The 16400-nt window shown below is 52.5% G+C and overlaps 1 protein-coding gene across 5 annotated transcripts in view; it reads right to left on the bottom strand.

Annotated features, from left to right (window-relative positions):
- ZBTB7C (zinc finger and BTB domain containing 7C) overlaps positions 1 to 16400 on the bottom strand; it is a 103967-nt gene that overhangs the window by 27357 nt on the left and 60210 nt on the right. The window contains exon 1 of one of the 5 annotated variants that reach the window (XM_021380272.1): positions 6191 to 6444. The exons of 1 other annotated variant lie outside the window; for it this stretch is intronic. The gene's annotated coding sequence lies outside the window, so the exon portion shown is untranslated. Of the gene's footprint in view, positions 1 to 5414; positions 6124 to 6146; positions 6445 to 16400 lie in introns of those variants that run through there. 3 more of the 5 variants (XM_021380269.1, XM_021380267.1, XM_021380271.1) reach the window with 3 other exon arrangements.

Genomic DNA, 16400 nt, shown 5'->3' with positions numbered 1-16400 from the left:
TACGGTTCTAGGAGCTTTGAGGTCCCTTCCAACCCAACCTTTCTATGGTTCTATGGTTCTAGGAGCTTTGAGTCCCTTCCAACCCAACCATTCAGTGGTTCTACAGTTCTAGCAGTGTTGAAGTCCTTTCCAACCCAACCATTCTGTGATTCTCCGATTCTACGGTCTGTGTAAAACAATCCAAATTTGGGGGAGAAGACACTGCACCTTCTGGGAGAGCAGTAACACCAGGGTAAGATGCCACTTGGTACCCCTGGTGGATGCTCTAGGTTTGGGGAGAACCTGAGCAATGTCTCCCATTACCCCAAGAAGCAGACCATACCAGGTGCAGAGCCTGCAGCTCACCAAATGGGGCCTCAGAGCCTATGGGTGATGCTATGAATGATGGCTTGGGGCTCAGGGCAGCACTGCTTTCTACCCAGTCACTGCAAAGAGCTGGTGCAACCCCCCAGGAGCGGCCCTGCATCCCACCTACTGCAGCCACATGTTTGTATTCACAACAGCTCAGCCAGACCTGCCTCTATTTTTCCCAGCAAAATGACTCTGTAGCAGTAGGAGATGCTGCATGGTCATTTCCAGTATGTGACGAGCGTGTAAAATGAATGGTCCCTGGTGTGGCTGGTTAACTCCTGGCCCCAGAGAGCCCCACGCCAGGGGAGTTGAGCTGTTTGCAGAGGTTGCAGCTGCTCTGTGAGAACTGTCAGCTCTAGCTGCATGGAAGTGTTTGTGTCATTGGTTTCATCTAGCGGGAGATGATAATGGGAGTAGGGAAAGAGCAGAGAAATGCTCTCCTTGTTTAGCACAAAAATACAGGTAACAATTATTAGGCAATAATTGATTCATCCGATACTTTATTAACCAGAGCCAGGTTTGCCAGCGACAGCTCTGCAGTGAGAGCCTTTCATGTGACACGTTATTAAAGGCTCTTTTCTGGCTCTGAAAGGCAGTGGCTGGCAGATCAAAGGTCAGACATTTCAAGGAGCAAATTGGTTTAATGTGGCTGCAGATAGCCTCCCGAAACCTCATAAATATGCAGCGAAATGTAAGGAGAGAAAATTGTGGACACGAGAGACAATTACTTTGAAACCAGGATAAGAGCAGCACGGGCTCAAATTAATCAGTGTGAGTCTCCTTCTTGCTGCCTCTCATTTGGCAGCAGAGCAGGAGCCTGGCTGCCGGCCTGGAGGGAGACCATGGAATCATGGAATCTCTCAGGTTGGAGAAGACCTCCAGGATCACCAAGCCCAACCCCATCCCATCCCCACCATGCCCACTGACCATGTCCCCACGTCCCACAGATGCAGGGGGATGTGCTGGTGCCCAGAGCTCAAAGCCAGTGGGGGAGATGCCCAACCCCACAGCTTTCCAGTTCCACCAGGGCTTTCCAGTTCCACCAGCAGCCAAGGAGGAGCCAGGAGAAATGGACGGCTTTGTGTTCTCCACTTGGCTACATGCACTGGGGATCCCTCAGTGTGACACCATGGGTACATCAGGAGGTGCTGACCCATGTCTGAGACCCCAGTGCTCAGTGTTGCAGTAGTTCTTCTGTGGCAATTGATGCTCGCAGCTCATCTCATTGTTTTTAACTCAGGGCTTTTTAGAAGCACACCTCCCTATTTCTAATCTCCAGCCAGGCAGTGGTGTTGGAATACGTTGAGGTTTTGTTGGTGTTTGTTGAGATGCATTAACTCAGATGACCTCTGAGCAGCTGTAAGGCTGGGCTGCTTCACTCAAAAGTCACGACTTCACTCTTCTTAATTAACAGTGAGAAAACACCCACTCCATTCCTCCCATCTTGAAAGAGTTTTCCTGCACGAAGAGTGACAACAATGCTCGATATTCAGCGTGGCCAGAAAGCAGAGTGGAGAGAAGAAATCTTGAAAATAAAACACTTGAAAATAAATCTACCTCCGAGCAGAGGAGGGCACAGCCTCTTCGTGTTCCCCCTGTGGATCACCCTTCGCTGGGTGCATCAGTGCACACCTGCCCCCCAGTCAGCAGGGAGAGAGGCAAGCGCCGTGCAGCACAGCCCTGCTCTCCTGCTGCAGCGTGCAAAGGGCTGAACGGTGCCAGTGCCCCATTGCTTGGGCCCTCACGGATGGCTTCCCCAAAGTGTCCCCAAAGATGGCACTGCCACCTCCCCGGGGGAACGCTCCTGAGAAGTGCTGGAGTGGCGTGGAGCAGGGAAGCAATGACACCCACGCACTGCTCGCCGTGGGATGTCTCATGGCGTCAATGGGGGAGAATCATAGAATCATTTAGGTTGGAAAAGACCACTAAGAGCATCAAGTCCAATCATCAAAACTCTGCACCCCAGTGGGGCTCCCCACAAAGGACAGCGGTGGTACACGGCCACCCAAGCCCCAGCCCACGCAGCAGCCAGCCCCGAGGTATCGGTGTGTGCAGCTCTCCCATCAGTCAGGAGCCTGACAGTGTAATTTGTATCTGGGGAACCTGGAGCAATTACAAAACCAGCCCAAATGCTATTTGTTTCTCAAGATTTCGCCCTTAGTTAGCGCTGTCATTCTGCTTTAATTATGCTGTAATTAATTGCAACAAAACTGTTTGGAAAGTGCGTGTGTGCACAGCAGAAAGGTTCCAGTATTGCAACCGGCTCCCCTGCAACCATGAGCACTAAACAGGGAATTTATGATCTTGGGTTGATAGAGCACTTGGCCTTCACTACACCACCTTCATAGAATCACAGAACCACGGAATCATGAAGGCTGGAAAAGAACCTCCAAGATCATCACGTTCAACCATTGACCCAACCCCACCATGCCCACCCATAGGATCATAGAATCGTTAAGGCTGGAAAAGACCACTGCTATCATCTAGTCCAACCCCAACCCATCCCCACCATGCCCACTATGCCCACTTCCATGCAGAGGGTCTACAACTCCTTCTGAAACCAGTCCAAGACCCATGAAGGTGACTACTGAGCTATTTTACATGTAGGAAAACCAACGTGCAGAGGAGCCGACCTCCTCAATTTATCTCCAAACGGGATTAAAAGGGCAGAAGTTGCCAGAATTGAACCCAAGGAAGTGCTGTGTTTTGGCAGTGATGGGAACCAGCCCCTAAAGGCAGCAGGCAGCCTGGCCCTGACTGTTTTTTTCTCTTTGCCATTTTCTATTTTCAGCTTCTCCTCTCCTCCCCTCTCCTCTTTCTCCAATTTTCTCCTCCTCAGGACAACCTCCTGGCTTGGCGGAGGTGGCATTTTATAGAATCATAGAATATCCTGGATTGGAAGGGAACCATGAGGATCACTGAGCTCATATCCTTACAGAGTTGGTCCCCACAGCGAGGTGGTGGCTCCCCATTTGGGTGGCAGGACCCACATTGTGGATGGAGGCAGCAGAACCTGTGCAGCACCAGACTTATCGCCGCCCCAGATCCAGCTGAACCCAAAGACCTCCCGGAGGATCTGCTCCATCAGCTTCAGCTCACCTTGGCAAGAGGTGCCCCAATGCCATGGTGACGGGCTCGGCGGCATAAACACGGCACATGGGTGTGGGCTGTTTGCACAGCAAGGGAGCTGGCTGCTCTCCATCCCTCCGCCCTGCTCCTCCCAGCAGTGCCAGCAGCTCACTCCAACGTGGTCTCCCACCTCCTCCCGGGCTGCCTCATCCGGCGGCACCACGGAGCCACTTCCCAAACTGGTTCGGCACTGGGCAGGGCGGGGTGGGGGAACGCCGCCTCTCCCCACAGTCCGGGATGCGGATGCGATTTGATGGCCTTGACATCCCCGTGTATGGAAACGTGTTATGGGGGTGAGATGTCCCTTCCTCCTCTGCTGCGGTGGCTGAGATGTGAGGTCAAGGACAGTCCACGGGGCATGGGGTCTGATGCTGCTGACAGCATCACGGGGCTGTAAGGGCATCTGGGGGCACAGTGGGCTTGGCAGTGGTGATGCAGTTGGACACACGGACATGGAACACAGCAAGGACTGTTCCGTGGGGAGCAGAGGGGGCATTTGGGGGCAGTGTTCATGAAGCTTAAGGTGGACATGGATCATGCCAAGGGCTGGACATGATGGTCGGGAGTGCAAGAAGCTCACAAAGCCTCTGGATGTGGTGTCCTCCCCCAAAAGGCTTCGTCCTCTTGGCCACCACGTGCCTCCTCCTCAGGGCAGGGACGCCTCTTGGAGGGATGAGGAAGAACATAACCCAACAGCTGTGAGAAATGGCTGCATAATGAGGGGAAGCTGTTCCCATGAGTGACACTCGAAAATGACGTGGACATGTGAGCAGCATTACCATCGGGCACGCGCTTCCAGGAAGGAATCAAAGGGCTCTGACTAATACCACGATGCCTCCAACTCTTTCTTGGCAGAAGATCCCAGCCCCACATCCCCTCTATTCATCCTCAAAGGAAAACAACCAGCATAGCACCAGCCCCACGCTCCTCCATCCCAACCTGCAGCAAAGAGCTCTAAAAGTCCGCGGGGGTCACCTCCCAGTGGTCCCCCCAAAAATCCATTCCATCGGTGGCACAGAATGGAAAACCGAAGAGGAATACAAAGCGGAGAGGCTTCAGCAACTATTTTAATAGCTGCTCTTTAATTAAGAGCAATCGCTGTGGAATTATGTCAGTGAAACTTGCCACTCATTTCTTAATTAGAGGAGGAATTTCAAAGGGAGTTCGGCCCCAGGCTGGCTGGAAAACCCCGCTGGCAGGGCTGGTGCTCGCTGGGTGCTGCAGCACGCCGGGGGGGCCGCTCATCGCCCGCACCTGAGTAAACAGCACCAGCAGCAGCAGGACACGGTGCTAATGCCGCTAGGCTGCCCAGGGCCTCTGCCGGGTGCAGTGATTGAGTGCAGTGAGGAGGTCACGGAAATGGGGCAGAGAACGCGAGGGAAGAGATGGACGGAGCCTGGCAGCCAGCCCCTGCCCTCCAGGAGGAAGCCCCTCTCCTTGGAAGCAGCTGCGTACCTGCAGCTGACTCAGACAGGGAAACCGGTGCAGGATCGAGCCCTGAGTGTGCTCCAGCCCCACACACCCACCAGCTCGCCCCATTGCCCCACCACCCCATGCACGGAAGAGGTATTTCCTTTGCCATCCCAGGACAGATCCCCAGGAGAACACCAAGGAGTCCCCAGAGGAGCTGGAGATGCAGGCAGGTGTTGCACTACAGCCCAGGACTCAGGGTCCCATGACCAGAACCCTTTGGCTGCCCGTATCCCCATTTGACACAGCCTCTCCATCACCCCTGCCCATCTCCAGTCTTCATCCACCAACAGGAAGGAGGGAAGGCACCACGTGCAGCCTTGTCCCCCCCCCCAGACAGGACACCCGGGCACAGCGGTGGTGCCCCAACCTTTGTAGAGCTCCAGGTTCCCTGCTGAGAGCTCCGAGCTGCGTTCCTTCCTTCCCCGGCACATTCCTCCCATCAGATCTCCATTCAAACAAACCTTGCACAAAGCTGCAGCTCCCCATGTCGGTGCTGTCCCCGGGAATCCCCCGGGCAGGGTCCAGACCTGGGGAGGGACTCTGAGACCGTGCTGAGGGTGCCTTGTAGGAAGGTTTTGATAGAAATATTAGAGCCCAGCACCATCCTGGGGCGTTGCCTTTGCTAAAAAGGCAGCAAAAAGTTCCAGGGAGAGGCTGGGATTTCAGCCTGAAAAATACTCCTATTAAATATGACAATATTTTTTTTTTAACTATTTTTTACCTTTCAGCCAAGTTTTCCGCCAAGAACCCCAAGGAAAATAACTCCTAGAACAAAGACCGTGCAGAACCAGCTCAGACCCGAGCCACCTGCCCCTTCTGCACCCCTCTGCCCACCCCAGGGCTGAGCAGAAGTGTTCCACACCCATATTTCCCACCTGAAACACGCCAACAAATGACACCGAGTTGGACCTGCGACGAAACCCCATCAACAGAGATGCGGTGTCGGGGTGGGTGCAGAGCCCAAATCCCCAGGCTTGGTAAAGATTCACGACACCCAAGGAGTAAATCAGAGAGAAGATCACAAGGTCAGGTTGGAACAACAATTAAAACTGCACGAGAACGGGGATGGGTTATTACAGGGGATCGAACACGCCGGGGCAATGTGGGCAAAGAACAGCACAACCCTCCGAGCACGAAACACAGGGCTGCTTCCCCTCACCCCCAGAAGCCACGGGAAGGATAAAACAACCTACGTGAGATACGAAGAGCAAAGAGGGGAAGCAGAGCGGCCGCTCACCTCGGCTCCGCGCGCCGACGCTGCCGTCCCCGGCGTGAGCCGGGCTTGGTCGGAGCTGCCCCGGTGTCTGCAGCCGAGCGGAGAGTGTCATTGATTTGTGTGAGGAAGGCTAAGCCTTTCTAGGAGCGGTTATGAGAATTCACTCCCACCACTCCCTCTAAACCAAAAGAATTTGGCACGGAGCCCTCCCCCGTCCACCTGTACTATTAAGGTCTGAGCCGCGCGCGGGACGTGGACCGATTCTACCGGGATCTTTTTGTGTTTCCTTTTTAAACAAGCACGCAGAGTTCTTGGCGACTGATTTTTTTTTTTTTTTTTAAAAAGAAAAAAAAAATCCCGATTTTTTTTTTATTTTTTTATTTATCTATTTTTTTTTCCCCAAGCAGACTTATCGCATCCTCCCCGCTTCGCCCTGAGCCAGGCAGGGCGCAGGCTCCCACCGACCCGCTCCACATCCCCATAAACCATGCTCCTATGTGCCTGGAATGGAGCAAAACAAGATGAAAGCTCCTTGAGGCAGAGCTGCCTGTTGTTTGACTAAAAAAGTTACACTGCTTTTTTGCACCGCTGACTCAAGTAAGGATGCCAAGAAGGTGCTCAGAGTTGGGTTTAACTCCACAAGCTGTTGAGATGCCACCTCCTGACCACCAGAGCTGGCCCCAAAGCAGCAGGTGACCCGTCCTGCCTTTGCTATGGGTCTATTCCCTTCCAAGAAACCCTCCTGGCAGGCACTGCCACCACCGGTGCCCAGCTCGCTGGAGCGTGCCGCCTCTTACTGCTGGGGATGCAGCCTGACCCTACCCAGCTTCCTGGCATGTGTGCAACCCAATGGGCTCGGCCATGGTGTTGAGAGACAAATAACAGGATTTGGAGCAGGTCCCTCCCCTTGTTCAGAGCGGGACGTTGGGTGGGGACGGCTGGCAAGGGCAGGAATGCATCCTGAGGTGGCCACATCGGGGTCCCCATATGTGGGTCATGGGGACCAGGATGTGCACCTCCAGCTTCGGGAGGGACCCCAAGAAACTGGCTTTTTCTAGAGGTCCTGCCCCAAATTCAGCATTAAGTTAAAAACCACGGTTAATAAAACACTAGCTCCTTTCTGGCAGAGGAATCACGACAACGAGGAAATACAGATTCTTGTTAATGCAATAAATCTGATCTGGACGCCGAGTTACACATCACTAGCTTTAATGAAAAACCCCAAATCACAGCCAGAGGCGAATCAGCATCGTTGCCACAAGAGGAGCCTGCCTTTCTGAAGCAGGAGGCAAAACCAAGAGTCAGAAACTTATCCCACCCTCTCTGAGTCTGCAGGAACAAAAATAAGCGGCTTCCATCCCCACACCCAAACCACTATCTGCAGCTCCTCCGGCCGCCGGGTTTCTAAGGAGTGTCTGGGTAAATCAGCACAAGACGTTGGTGCGAACAATACGTCTGGCCCCAGATAAGGGCGAAGCGAAAAGAACTTGGGCAGCATCCAGCGGCTGCCAACGCGGCGCGGGGAGGAGAACCAGCGGCCACCCACCGCCTTCCTGCATGGCCGAGACGTGGGGCCGAGCGTTGGCTGCAAGGAAGGGATGCTGGGGAGGAGCCGGCGTGGAGGACGCGGGGCAGGGATGCTCTCCATGGGGCCCAATGGGCTCGTCCCACAACAAGCAGTTGGGTTTTTCCCATCGGGGCGGCTTGCGCCGTCAATCCGTTGGAGGAACAATGGCCTCCTCCGTGCCACGCTACTGGAGCGCATTGTTTGCCGTGCCATTTCCCAGGGTGGTTTCTCGTCCTGCTCGCATGGAAACGTTCCCAGCCCATCGCTGACAAATGTCCTCAAATTGCTGCAAGCCAAAATTAACATTTGGATAGAGCAAAACGCTCGGGGAGGGGCGGGGGGTTGGGGGGTGAGGAAAGTGACAAACGAAACATCCCAGCGATGGGATGCAACAACACTGCAGATTGTTTGGTGGGAAATGGGTCCCCACTGAACCCGGGAAATGATGCGCTGTTTTCCACCTGAGGCTGGTGGCTGGTTTTTGAACACTGCTGATGGAGGGATGAACGGGCCCCCGAGGCTGTAAGGGAAGAGGGAATAAACTGCTTCTAGCAGGGTGTGAAACAGGACGAGCAGAAGGAAGGAGAGGAGGAAGGGTGGTGGCGGACCCCACCTCGGCTGGGCAGATTGCAAGCAGAACGGAAAACAGTAAAAAAGAACTCAAAAGAGACTGCAAAGACCAGAGCAGTCCCAAAGTGATGGGCGAAAGTTCTCATTGTGAGGGCATGGGATGGAAAGATGTCCTGGAGAGAGCTTAAAGGACCTCTGTCCCACTGGAAAATTCAGGGGTCATCAAATTCAAAGTTTTCATGGGTAGAAATAAGTTTGACATCATTACAGTTCTTTTAAAAGAATACATTTGTACAAAAATTGTGTGAATTCTTGCAGTTTTTCCTTCTGAAACCTGGGGGTACCTGGGGGTTGGAACCTGATGATCTTCAAGGCCCCTTCCAACTCAACCACTCTATGGTTGTATGACCTTCAAGGCTCCTTCCAATCCAACCACCCTATGGTTGTATGATCTTCAAGGGCCCTTCCAATCCAACCACTCTACAGTTCTATGATCTTTGAGGTCCCTCCAACCCAACCACTCTATGATTCCATGATTCCATGATACACACCTGAAGGCAGGAGCCAGGTCACTTTACTTATTAATGTTTCAGTCCTTGCCTCCTCTTTATCAAGGATTTTCAAGACCACTTTAGTACAGGATTGGGCGAGGCTTTCTAAAAATAATAGTCATGGAATGAATCCTAAACACGATCAGATGTTGTTTTAGAATTATTCCGAATACTCTCACTGTAATAACAATAAAAGACACAACATGGAGGAGCTTTACAGAGCCTGATGGAGGGACCCTAGGGGCAGCTGAAGCTGGGTGAGGTGAAGCCCTCCACAGATGCCCAAAGGCCTTCTGAACATCTCCGTTAACCACATCACCACCTCCAGTGCCACAAAACTTTCCCAGCATCCCAGTGCAAACATGTGAGAGGTGATGAAAACCCAAGTGACACAAATATAATCTGCCAGGGGACAAAAGGAGGAGGTGGAGGACATCTGCAAAGACTCAGACCCCAGCGACGGCCGCACACCACACATTTCCACTGCAATCCATTCAGAGTGCCTTGCACAACTGCACCACCCTGGTGCAATTGCTACATGCAGCTTTGGAAATGCGTTCCCCACGCTGTGATTTCCCCAGCAGTTATTTTTGCTTTGCTCTCCCATGAAATCATGACTCCTCACCGGTTCTGTCCACACCATCCCACCCCTGGGACAAAGCAAATTGCCTCAGGGCTCCCACTGTGGGTTACTCACCCTCTGCTTTCATTTCCACAATCCCCCAAATTCTCTTTATCCTGGAATGAGCACCTCAGCAGAAGCTCCCCAGTGTAGGCGGAAACAATTTCATCTGCTTTCAGAAGCTGTGGATCAGGCCATAGGTCCTTGCAGAATGTTGCATTAACAGTGAGAGGCAAATGAGCCATTTTGCTTCTCCTGGCTGAAAAAAAATATGCAGCTGACCTGATTTACCTTCCTGATAACGCATTTACAAAGCGCTCCCAGGCCGAGGGCTTCGCCAGCCGAGATTTCATACGGAATGAAACTGTTTGTGTCACGACCACAGCCTGCTAAAAAATGCCCTTTTCTATGGGAGAGCTCAGCAGAGCCCTCACTATAATGACCTCAGCGATATCAATAACTGCATTTCGGCAGATTCATTATCTGCTCACCGCCTGGCCCGGCCAAGCGATGCAGGATGGAGCGAGAAAGGCAAACACGGAATTCTCTGCAGAAAAAAAATGGCACTTTCCTTAGAAACAGCCAGGTTTTTATCTCCGCTCCTTTCCTGAGTGCTGAGCAGAAAGATCAATCTGCATTCAGCAGGGCAGCAGCCTCCTTTGCAGCTTGCTCCCCACGCACCCCACTCCCTGCTCCTCCGTCCAAACTTTACAGAACGTTCTCCTCCTTTGCCAACTCCTCTTAATCCTCACTCACTGCTATTAAGGATCCCTAAATCTCTGCAAGGGTTTCATATGATGATCCATAGGAAATCCAGGCTTCGAAACAGATTTATTTCATATCCATAATTTAATGCACAGTGCTCAGAAATCTCTGCCCAAAGCATGGACCTGAAGGCCAAAAGTCAGCTCCAGACCTCCTTTTAGACAAAATACTGCTTCATAGTCACCCCATTTCCTCAACTCCTCACTGCAACACATCACAGTGATGGGAGCTGTGAATCCCAGTGCTTCTCCCTGCAGAGCTCAACATGGATGCAAGCGTGGGAGTAGTTCCTGGATGCATCCTGAGAGCTCAGTGTACAGAGGTGTGTCATTTATGTATGTATGTATGTTATTATTATATATGGGTATGTTATTTATATATATAATATAAATACAAGTGGTTGCTTTCAACTGTCTCTCGGGGTGCAAATCTAACCTAACCAAGCCATGACCCAAGATCCAACCCACCATCTGGAACTGGACTGCCCTTTCAAGAGCATGGCATTTGACTCATCAGGGGAGAAAAGGAGTTGTGTAGTTATAGAACCATAGAACCACAGAACCACAGAACGGTTGAGTTGGAAGGGACTTTGAAGACCACAGAACCATAGAAGGTTGGGTTGGAGGGGACCTTGAAGACCTTATAACCATAGAACGGTTGGGTTGCAAGGGACCTTGAGGATCACAGAACCATAGAACCATGGAATGGTTGGTTTGGAAGGGATCCCAAGGGCCTCCAGGCCCACCTCTCCCGTGGGCTCAGTGCCCCCTCATAGCTCAGGCTGCCCAGGGCCCATCCACGGCCTCGAGCACCTCCAGAGATGGGGCACCCACAGCTCTGGGCAGCAGTGCCAGGGCCTCACCGCCCTCTGAGCAACAAATTTCCTTCTCACATCTGACCTAAATCTCCCCTCTTCTTGTTTAAATCCATTCCCCCTTTTCCTATCACTATCTGCCTGCACAAATTTATATGATAACCTCTTCAGTCACCAGATACGGGTGGTCATGCACCCAAGGGGAGAGCTACAAACATTGTTAGAGGCAATTCTCAGCCAAACCCATTAACAAACCCAAAGTGACATGGCTGGGCTGTCACCTCCCCAGCCGTGTCGGCAATAATTGCAGGTGGAGCCCCTCACTGCCTCCCACCTCGCTGAATCAGCAGCAATTAAGGGATAAGAGCATAGTGGAGGAAAATTGCAATTTCCTTGCCTGGAGACGGGGAGGGAGGTCTGCAGCAAGAGCCATGCTGCCGTGTGCCCTGATGGGAGTGGGCTGACAGCGGAGCTGGTGCTGGAATAAATTGGTATTTAAAGGGCAGAAGTCCCACGGGAGCTGAAGCCAGCAGCAGCCACGCTGCTAACAAGGACAGGCGATCTCCAGTGGCCCAGGGCCCCGGATTTATTATTTCAGAAGCCCTCGGCAGAAGGAATCTGCGCAAAAGGGAAAAAAGGGAGAGGGGGAGGATGAGAAAGAGATGTGGAATGCAATGACAAGAAGCACTGGGGGCAAAGCTCATCCCGAGGGATGAGGCTTCTACAAACAGAAGGACAGAGGGTGATTGTTTGGAGCTCTAGGAGGGAGCAAGCCAAGCAAATGGGCAGCGGCACAACAGCCAACTCCTTAATGAATGCAAAGAGATGCACAGCAGGGTGGGGGAGATGAATTCCTGCTCCTTGGGCACCTTACGAGGTCCAGAACTGACAGTGCCAGAGCGGGGATGGCATCAGGGGGACCTCTGCTCCGCGCTGCTGCAGCCCCACACCAAGGAGGTGCTGGATGCACGTGGGCAGGGATGGTGGGCAGTCCCAGCAGAATTACCCACCGCTGCGTGAATCAGCAGCGCAGCCTCGGAACCGGCAGAAAAGTAATGATGCAGAAAAGGCAGAAGCGTCCAATCAATACTTCTGCTCCGCGTTTGGAAAGGAGCAGGATGATGCGCTCCTAACGCATGAGGAGGATGGAGTGCTTTCCAGTCCATTAGTAACCACGGAGCTTGTTAAACAGCATCCACCGGCGATAAACAATGTTAAATCGGCCGGCCTGGATGGCTTGCTCCCCAGAGCCCTCCGCCAGCTGGCTGAGCGTTCTGCCCTGCTGCTGTGCATTTCAGTGCATCCTGGAATACCGGGAACATCCAGGAAGAATGCAAAATGGGATGGTGCGATGAGCAGGTTGGCACGGACGGCATGGGCGATGGGGAAAACAGCGGGAGCACCCCCGAGAGTCCCCCCCAGAGGAACCGAAGCACGGAGACACAGTTAGGGCCGGGATCTTGAGGAAAACGCATCGTGTCAAACAATCCTGATTCTGTTCTCGGCGCTGATTACAAGTTCGGTTAATAAAGATAATTGCCTAGAGATAACAGACAGGTTTCGTGCGGCGTTTGATTCGCGGTGGCATGGCATCCTGATTAAAAAGGGAGCGCTGCGCCATGACAACAAAGCACGCGTGCGGGGGCTCCGATTGATCTCTGCAAACAGCGGCCGCACGGACTCGGGCTGTTTCCAGGGGGATTTCAGGAGGCTCAATACCAGCCCCAATATTCAGCGCTTTCTTATCTGGAAGCAAATACAGCGCTGTTGCTGATCAATCAGCTCCGTGGTGCACAAACAGCCGGAGCCCAGCAGCCATCCGAGCAGAGCGGGGCCACAGCAGGCAAGCAGCTGGCCGGGGTCATCACCTGGAGAGCTGTGGGCGTGAAAATGTGAGAAATGAGGAGCTTGGAGCTCTGAGGACACATTGCCTTGCTGGAAAATGAGTTTTGGGTCAGATATGTCATTGAGCTCGCTGCAGCGCGCCTGGGTGGAAGGAGAAGAGGTGACATTCTGCTCCGGTCCCACTGCTCCACTGCACACGTGCTGCCCAAGTGAGACTTAAAAAGGGAGATTTGAAGAGAAATGGAAAAGAACTTTGGCATTTTCTTGGGAGAGGAGACAAATCCCAGAGGTAGGTGAGCAAAGCACAGGCGAGCGTGTAGGACCCGTCCCACTCCCGGGCTTCAAGCAGAGCTAAATTCGGGTCCAGGGAGGTGGGGAGTCCCCATCCCTGGAGGTGTTCAAGAACCATGGAGATGTGGCATGTGGGGACATGATCAGTGGGCACAGTGGGGTGGGGTGGGGATGGACTTGGGGACCTTGGAGGTCTTTTCCAACCTTAACGATTCTGTGATTCTACAGTCCTCTGAATTCTGATGCCGACCTCTGTGTCCCTAAGGAAATCAATTAAAGCTCAATCCAGCATCTTGTACCAGGGACATTTCCATCTGGCCTGTCACATCCCTGGAGAAAACAGAACGCTTCTGCTAGGTGCGAAGCTCTGTGGCACCCAGGAGACAACCACATGGGCACAGTCAGCATCCCCACAGGCAGCACAAAGCCTTTGAAATCCAGTTCTTGTCCGTGGCTCCAAATCCAGAAACCTTGCCAAAGAGAAGGTCTTTAGAAACCTAGAAGCAAGAGAAAATGGCAAGGCTTCAGCAGCCCTGCGTGAAGCAGCTCTCTGCACTCCACTTGCACTCTACTCAGCATCCTCTTAGCATCACCGCTTCTTTTCCCCTTTTTCTCAGGCATCAACCAGCTCCCCCTCAAGCCAGCAGTGTGCTGCCATGTCTTTAGGCTTACTGTCATTTGTTTTCACTCTCCTGCCTTAGAAAAGCAGAAGTTACTCAGCCCCGTGAGGCAGCGAGCAGCAGCACTGCCCCAAGCTGTGAGTGGGTGCTGACTCTTCCTGCTTCAGGAACAGAAGGGGTGAACGATTCCAAAGGCAGATGTTTAACCCAAGCAGTCCCCATCCATCATGGGGGAGCTGGGGATTAGAATACATTGTTATTGCTGAAGGTGAATTCAAGAGATAAGGCATTAAATCAAAGTCTTACCTAATGCCAGACATTACAAACTGTATCAAACTTGGATGCAAAAATACACTTCGGCTTAAAATCCCTGAATCACAGAATAACAAAGGTTGGAGAAGACCTCCAAGATCCCCAACCCCAACCCCAACTCACCCCCACCATGACCCAAAATAGAATCACAGAAACATTAAGGTTGGAAAAGACCTCCCCGACCCCCAACCCCAACCCAACCCCACCATGCCCACTGAGCATGACCCCAAGTGCTGCATCTCCACAGCTGTGGAACACCTCCAGGGATGGGGACTCCCTCACCTCTCTGGGCAGCCTGTGCCAGTGCATCACCACTCTTTGGAGAAGAGAATCCCACCACGCACAGATTTGGTGAAATCAAGCCATACTGATTGTGGAGCCTTCTTCAAAGAAGTTCCTTAAGCAGCTGTGTTATCTGGCTGCTCAGGCCAGGCCATAGAATCATAGAATGGCTTGGGTTGGAAGAGATCTCCATAAAAAGACAATGTAGGGTGTCAGCTCGGGCTACCTGCTCTCCATGTGCTGGAGATCATAGAATCATAGGACCACAGAATGTCTCGAGCTGGACGGGACCCACAAGAATCACTGAGTCCAACCCCCGGCCCAGACAGGACCACTCAAACCCAAACCCTATGGCTGAGAGCGCTGCTGAAGCACTGTCCATGCCCACTGCCCTGGGCAGCCTATTCCATGCCCACCACCTCTGGAGAAAAACCATTTCCTAATGGGTTTCAGCAAGCTGCCCATGCGCATCTCTCTCCCCTAGCAAAGCCAGGAGGAGCTGTACAACGCAGCCCCCTCCCCAAAAAGATACTGCCTCGACCTCATGTTGCCCTCACCCTCACCCAGCACATTTTCCTTAGCATTTCCCAAGCACCTCCACAGAGAAAAAGCCTCAGCCCCCGCACTACCAGGCTCCGCCAGCAGCTCCCCTCAGCTGCAATTAACACTTGACGAGGCAGAACATCTCCCCACTCCAGACGGCGCAGCCAGAGCAAATTATTTAGAAGAGGGAAAAAGAAATAACATCAACCGCAGCAGACAAAGGCTTCTTGTCTTAAATCCTTACTCAGGAAAAATGGTCCACGGCGCTGGGCTCGGGTCAGGTGCTGCTGTGTAAGCACTCGGCATGTTGGGGTGGAAATGCTCATGGGAGCATTACCAGAACCCCCCGCATGCAGCAGTACGGACCCTCACTGCTCCCCAGCATGCTCTGCCCCAAATGGGAGCTTTCCCATTGGAAAGAATGGACACGCAGCAATGCCACAAAGGCACACCAGGGCCAAGGCTGCATGGAGTGATGGTTGACCCTAAGGGTGATCCTAAAGGGCTCCTTGAAGGTTTCGCTCTGATTGCTCCAGCAGGGCCTGATTTTTCAGCAGGTTGAAGAGCAGAGAGGGATTAATTGCGTCTTTTTCCCCTCATATTAAAAAAAAAACAGGGAAGGAGGAGGAGGAGAAAGGACCCATTTATCACGTGCAGCCAAAGTGCAGCCTGGGCTCTGTGAAATGAAAATGAGTCAGTGACACTTTGCATAATGGCATTCCCGTTCTTTCTCTTAAATAATTTGTATTTTAATGAGTCCATTTTACTCCGGCACTGGTTTGTAGCCCCTACAAAGTGCCTTAATTTGATTTTTCCAAACCCCAGTGTTGCATTTTTCTGAACAAAAAGGTGAAGCAGAGCAGGCTCACTGCTCTCCTGGTTCAGATTGGAGTAGGTAATGAATCTGCACGCAGAGACGGTGCTTATCTCATGGCCTTGCTGTTCTCCGGGCCTGCTTATTGAAAAACTCCCCCACCACGAGATAACGGGAATGGACAAAGTCAGCAGAAAAACAGAAAGGCAATTGAGAGCTTTACAGGAGCAGGGTAGCACCATGATCGCCATCTGATCTCCTCCTGGATGGTGAGTGGGCTTGGTGGGGATGGGTTGGGTTTGGACTCAATGGCCTTGAAGGTCTTGGCCAATCTCAACAATTCTATGAATGGGCATGGTGGGGTTGGGTTGGGGTTGGACTTGGTGACCTTGGAAGCCTTGGCCAAGCTTAACAATTCTGTGATTCCACGGCTCTATTATACCTGGCCCCCAGAAGAGGAGTCCCAGGGGGGTGATGGGCTCTGGAGGGCTTGCAGCATCAGTCGAGTGGGGGTGGGTGATGTTCATGAATCTCCAGGATGCAGTGACCCAATGGGTCCTCTTCTGCTCTGCTGTTTCATCCATGCAGCACCGACTGCCTCACCACTTCTCTTCCCTCTTTCACAGCCCTCCTCT

Source organism: Numida meleagris, chromosome Z (assembly GCF_002078875.1).
Source record: "Numida meleagris isolate 19003 breed g44 Domestic line chromosome Z, NumMel1.0, whole genome shotgun sequence".
In the NCBI taxonomy this organism is placed as follows: Eukaryota; Metazoa; Chordata; class Aves; order Galliformes; family Numididae; genus Numida; species Numida meleagris.
This window is presented reverse-complemented; position numbering and strand designations above follow the sequence as displayed.